Source organism: Caretta caretta, chromosome 13 (genome assembly GCF_965140235.1).
Source record: "Caretta caretta isolate rCarCar2 chromosome 13, rCarCar1.hap1, whole genome shotgun sequence".
Classification (NCBI taxonomy): Eukaryota; Metazoa; Chordata; order Testudines; family Cheloniidae; genus Caretta; species Caretta caretta.
This window is the reverse complement of record NC_134218.1, coordinates 29,741,201-29,748,142: the sequence shown is the minus strand read 5'-3', so window position 1 is coordinate 29,748,142 and position 6,942 is coordinate 29,741,201.

The window sequence follows — 6,942 nt, the reverse complement described above, 5'->3', positions numbered from 1 at the left end:
CACTGCTGAAGCCTGCTGCCCTCACTCTGCCCCCCCACTATCGGTAGGCGCGGGTTATCTATGGCTTTGGGTCAAGGTGCCGTATGGAAAGAAGCTTGGACCTGTGAGCAAGGAAACTGTCTTCCGTTCTTGAATTCCTCCCATGTTCAGAGAAGCAGGGTTTTGTACATTCTTCGTAAATAAACACACTTGCATCAAAGAAATACCCAACTCTCACCTCTTAACTGGAACAACCTACAAGACCCTGAATTTTTGGCTCGCCGCTTGGGTCACAAGGGGTAACAATATTTTGTTTTATTTTCATTTGACGTGCAAAAGAAAAGAGGGAAGTTGAAAAAGCAGCCACTGGAGTCCATGGAGATGGATGTGGCAGGGTCGTCTAACCGTTTGTAACACTGGCCCATGTCATGTGGCTAGCCAGGAAACAAAAGACTGCTCTCTTACTGACACTGCAGCACATCTCTGGTGTATCTCCCATTATGTGCTGTTTGTGAACAATCCAGAGGCCCCAACACGCTCATCAAATCTATTAACCAAACTGTTTCGAATTTGTAACAATCATGATCTGCTGATCGACAATTTGCTCAAGTAAATTGTTCACAGCAAAGAGTTCAACCAGCTATAAATCTGGCACTTGTGCAAACATGTCCTGGCAAGCTGCTCCTGAAATATTACAATAGTGTCTGCTTTGAGTTTCCTGCTTGTGGGGAAGAAGAGAAGTAACGACATTACAGGGGGAGTAGCCCTGGCCCCTATATTTAGTTTGTGGCACCTTAGAGACTAACCAATTTATTTGAGCATAAGCTTTCGTGAGCATCCGATGAAGTGAGCTGTAGCTCACGAAAGCTTATGCTCAAATAAATTGGTTAGTTTCTAAGGTGCCACAAGTACTCCTTTTCTTTTTGCGAATACAGACTAACACGGCTGCTACTCTGAAACCTATATTTAGTTTGCCTGTCATTGTCCATGAAAACAGTTCCTGCGAACTTTCTGTGAAGAGCTCTGCCAACTCCACAATTTGCACCAGGACTCTGAGCATAGCCTGGGAGCAAGGTGGAGCCTCATGAAAATCAAGTCAAGTTTGGCTGAGCTGTAAACCACTGAAAATCACCATTGCCCACCTGTGTTTCACACAGCATAGCTTGGTTTTGGCTTGCTGCCTCTAACCCTTGAGATTCTATTAATGCGGCACATACTCCACCCTCTTGCCTGACTTCAGCAGTCCACAGAGCCAAACCTGTCCCCGATTCTGATAGCCTCTGACCTAGGGGAAGATGCACTGTACTGGGAACCAGGAAATCTAGACTCACTTTTTCAACTAACTTGTATTAATAACTCTGTAGCCATCATAACCCTTATTATGAAGAAGGCCTCATGGGTTACACGACCTGGGAATGGAACCAGACCACTAATATGGCAGAACCAAGCATCAGCCACTTAATCTAATTGTCCCTCTGAAAGAGTCTCCCAAATACTGGTCCTTGCCTAGGCTGTCTGTAAAATGGTGCTACTCATGCATAGGTAACCTCACAGTTTAAATGTGTTATATGTCTTCCTCTAGTGGCTAGTCCACAGAGGATAATATTAGCCTACTGCTAATGCAGCTACCTTTTAGCTCAAGTCTGTGCTGCAGTTCTAGGCAGCAGTTCTGCGGAAAAGGACCTAGGGGTGACAGTGGATGAGAAGCTGGATATGAGTCAGCAGTGTGCCCTTGTTGCCAAGAAGGCCAATGGCATTTTGGGATGTATAAGTAGGGGCATAGCGAGCAGATCGAGGGAGGTGATCGTTCCCCTCTATTCGACATTGGTGAGGCCTCATCTGGAGTACTGTGTCCAGTTTTGGGCCCCACACTACAAGAAGGATGTGGATAAATTGGAGAGAGTCCAGCGAAGGGCAACAAAAATGATTAGGGGTCTAGAACACATGAGTTATGAGGAGAGGCTGAGGGAGCTGGGATTGTTTAGTCTGCAGAAGAGAAGAATGAGGGGGGATTTGATAGCTGCTTTCAACTACCTGAAAGGGGGTTCCAAAGAGGATGGCTCTAGACTGTTCTCAATCGTAGCAGATGACAGAACGAGGAGTAATGGTCTCAAGTTGCAGTGGGGGAGGTTTAGATTGGATATTAGGAAAAACTTTTTCACTAGGAGGGTGGTGAAACACTGGAATGCGTTACCTAGGGAGGTGGTAGAATCTCCTTCCGTAGAGGTTTTTAAGGTCAGGCTTGACAAAGCCCTGGCTGGGATGATTTAACTGGGAATTGGTCCTGCTTCGAGCAGGGGGTTGGACTAGATGACCTTCTGGGGTCCCTTCCAACCCTAATATTCTATGATTCTATGAAAGTTTACAGTTCACACAGTGATGCTGATGGATTGAAGGGGTGACTGTTAGAGCTGCACATAGTATAATTTGCTGTTTCTGTTTTCTTTCTTTTAAAAATAACCTAGGAAATTACTCCCCATCCCCGTTAAAACAGTGTTAATAAGGCAGCAAAGTCAAGCACTCAAAAGTTAGGAAATGCCAAAATTAAGTTTTCCCCTTTCTTGTATGGATTACCCATTAAAATGTAGCCTGTAGGATGGTTTAGGTTAAGAAATAAGTGGAAGTCAGGTTTGGGACCTAAGTTAGCTGAAGTGAGGAGGAGTCTGGGAAACTGAAGCTGCCTGTGTGAGACGTTGGAGTCAGAGTGTTATGGGAGAGTAAGAGTTAGAAGACCATGACCCAGGGTTATGTTACCCTTATGTTGTGGTTATAACTGGGTTAAGCAAGGTTTTTAATGAGAGAGCTTTTGCAGGAGAGCTCCAATTAACATCAGAAAGGTACTATTAGGTTCCAGGATTATAAAGGGTACTTCACTCTGTTGTTAGTGGACTGATCACACATTGATACACTATTTCATCTTTGAGTGTACAGGTAAATATAATTGTAGTATTGTGTTAGTCGTAACTGCATCCCTGCTAGCTTAACTAATCATTATTCTTTTTAATAAAGTTTAATTATATTATTCCAAGTGTCACCTAGTGGTCCTCCACTAAATAAATGTTCTGTAACAAACCTAGAGGCTCAAATCAGAACACTAAGTAGGGTTTTATTGCACCCTTATTTTAACAACTTAATATTAATTGGGAACATTTCACAGAAAGGTTACAGAAGGTTTACACAGGCTATAATTGCAAGATCTTATCCTATAGTTTCCACAATCCCTCTATCTCATTCAGTGCACAGGATGGACGGAGCTCAGGGATTGAGTCAGGGACGTACAGGGAACGAGGCTCCTGTTTGTAGGATAGTCCTGCTTCGTGTGTTCCAAAAGTTAGCAGGTGTGCAGCAAACGAGGCAAGGGTTGCAGGAAAAGGAAGTATGATCTTGGAGTTACACAAATGATTGCTACTCAGGAAAACTCAATTATCTTTGCCAAAGCTCTTGCGGGAGGCATTGTGTGTGCTTCAATTTCTGGATGCCCAACTTGAGCCACCTGTGTCCTCAGTTTCAGAAATGCCGAGTGCAGGTATCTGCAACTGAAGTGAAGAGAAGCTGGGACTGCTCAATATTTCTGGCAGTGGGCCCTGGTGGACTGAGCAGTGTTGGGAATTAAGAGATTATGAGTTCTGAGGCATGTTTTGCTACTGGCTCACTGTGCAACTTGCTGTTTTTCTCAGTTTCCCCATCTGTAAAATGGGAATACTCCTCTCCTACTTCCCTGGGTGGCTGAGGATCAGTTGCATCCTCTCGACACAGCGCTTAGGACATAGAAAAGTACTCTGAAAAATGCAGCCTGGTGTGCTGCAATCACTCAAGCATCCAAGATTAGCGGAGACATTTGCAAATTTTGGCCTTAATTTCTTTGTGCCTCAGTTCCCCATCTGTGACCTGAAGAGAACATTCTGTCTCACAAGGGAGAAGTGAAGAGAAATGCAAAGCAATCCTGGCCTAGTGGTTAGAGCATTAGGTCTCGGGAGACCCGTGTTTAATTCCCTGCTCTGTCACAGACTTCCCATGTGACCCTGGGCATGTTACTTGATCTCACTGTGCCTCAGTTCCCCATCTGTTCAATGGGGATAATTTCTCCTCACAGAGGGGCTGTGAGGAGAAATACACAAAAGATTGTGATGTGCTTTGAAACCTACTGACAAAAAACACTACATAAGAACCAGGTATTAATACTTGTGAGGATGAGACATGGTGATGAGTGGGATGGAAAAGACCATGAGGCAATTAATATTCCCTAGTCAGTGCAGGGTTTGAACAGTGTGTAGAAAATAAGATATGGGGCCACAGCTTGAATGTCAAGGACAAGCAGAAATATTGAACAATAGTCTCATTCCCTGAGAACAGCTCACTGCATGAGGCAGGGGTCCCATGGAAAAAACTGTACATAATCATGCAGTCAGAGACTGTATCATAAGGCCTACCCACATAGGGAAGAACCTTAGTTCTGGAATGAGTGTTTCACTTTGCAACCTAATGTTTTAAAATAGAGTTTTTTAGTATGTAACATATATTTAGAGAGGATAATAACACTTGTTGTTACTACAATATCAGAGCACCTGCATCTCCTCCATGGGCAGGCATCTGCCTAATTCCAGAAACCTGGCCTGTTTTTGCACTCACCAGCTTCTCTTACATTTCTGGGGGGATAAAAGAAACTGGGAGAGGGGGGTTTCTGGGGCAGGGAGAACTGGTAGTGCCAACCTGGTAGAGCCTGGTAGTTTCTGACCCTGCTCCATGGAGGTCTATGGTAGGGTTTTCTGTAGGGCTCTGAACGCAGTTGCAGGATGCTTTCCAATACCAGAGGCATGGATTCAAGCTGTGTTTGGGAAACAGCAGTAAGCCATTACAAGCATCGGTGTGGCCGGAAACTACATGAACCTTACCCCACAACCTGCTCTGAAGGGTATCTGGTCTGACCCCCTCTTGCCCAGGGATACAGAAACTCAGCAATACACTGGACTCCCATTCAGTAATAGACAGACCTATGGGGCCTGCCAAAACCCCACAACCCCTCCTCCACAGGCCGCTGAGCGGGTAACAGCATTCACTGCCCCATGCGTTAGAGCCACAGCTGGTGCTCTGGCAGCTGGAAAAGAGGATGTTAGTGGAAGCAAAGACTGAAAAAACAAAGCCCACATGTCCTTCTCCCACACCTGGGCTGCACACACTGCATTCTGGAATGACTCCAGGAAAAGGAGCATTATGGGAGGCACAGGAAGTAGCCCTGGTGCATGGGAGGATCTGAGTTTCTTCTATCCAATGTCTATCTAGCGTAATCCAGTATAGCTCAGAGATGTTCCCATACAAACCCTATTCCTCCTGGGCTGCAGCCAGGCAGTCTTGCTGGGATGAAAATTAGCATTACAAAAGCCAATTTGGAGCCTCCCTCACTGATTACAGCCTTGTTTACGCCTGTTCCAGCTGGCTGGGTGTGAAGGCAGGTGACATGCAATTCCTTTGCTCTCTGTTCAAGTGTCTCCTTTTTTACTCTTTATCAGTGGTTCTGGTAAGAGCACTCTGTACAGTCACCAAAGAGGGCAGAGAATTGACTATGCTACAAAACGAGTGGAGAAACTTTATAGGCATACAGAGAAAAGCATGCCTTTGTGTTTGTGGAGTGAGTCAGCCGGTGCAACCTCACACTCAAGTCATCAAAGCAAGCTCCTCAGGACAGAGAATATATCTTCATATGCATTTGTACACCACACTGGGGGCTGTGCCATGGACTATATGGGACAAAGGTGTTAACAGAGCAGTTCCCAAACTGTGGATTGTGACCCCCAAATTGGGTTGTACCACCACCAGCAGATGGTGGTGGAGGAACATATGCTCATGGGCCCAATGGGCCAGATTTGGCCTGCAAGACAATACCACTTGTCCCGTCCCCAATCCCCCACACCATGTGCAGACCGGCTCCACAAATGCCACACCAGGAGGCTGCCTGTTTGACCTACAAAATGGTAGCCCCCACCCAGCATGACCTGGCCACCAGGGTGTAGATCAAAATAGCAGCCTTCTCATGGTGTGACCTCACACACACAGTGCGACGTCACACGTATGGTGCAGTTCTCAAAGACATTCTGTTCTGTCTCCCTGCATGGTCTTTTTGCAAAACTGTGTGAAGACCTGGGGTCTGATCATGCCGTGTTATTATTCCACAATGAAGCTTGTTAGCTCTCAAAATGAAAAGTGCTGGGCCGATTTTCTGAACGGAGAGATGAGCTGTGTGCCCGTGCAATGGCCTGTGAACAGAGCGAATGTGTTTATTTTCCTGTGTGCCTACAGGAAGAGGTGCCTTCTTGCCTTATCACAGATGTATTTGGGAATCTGAATGAACTGAATACAGGTCTGCAAGGAAAGACTCCCCCCACCCCCCATCCTTCAGCTGAGTCAATCAAAATCAGAAGATTTATTAATTGTTTTCTGGAAGTATAATCTATTGAAGACAAACTATGAATCCTTCCTTCAGCTTTGCAAGTTCCTGACTGACAATGAAATTATTCAGCCTCCTAAACAGGTGATGGCCGAGCGCCTCAGCTGGCCAGAACAGTTTACATCCTTTCCCCCTGACCTGGACGTGACAAAGTATGACTGGGTGCGAAACCCTTTTCAGTAAAAGCCTGACACCATGGAGTTGCCAGCAGCTGACACTGAACAGCTCACTGAAATTTCCTGTGATAGATTCTTGCGAGGAACATGTGCTCAACTTTCTCTCTGGGAATTTGGCTCACTGTCACAAGAACGAATATCCTGCACTCTCAACCTGCACCTTCAAACTGATGGTGCCATTTGCAAGCCTGTATTTGGGTGAGGCTGGATTCAGTGCTTGTGTCCATCAAGTCTCAGGGTTGATCTACTGTGGATGTCACAACTGGAGATTAGATGTGCAATTTCTACCATGCCACCAGACTTCAGGAAGCTGTGTTGCAACACACAAGCCCCTGTGTCACATTA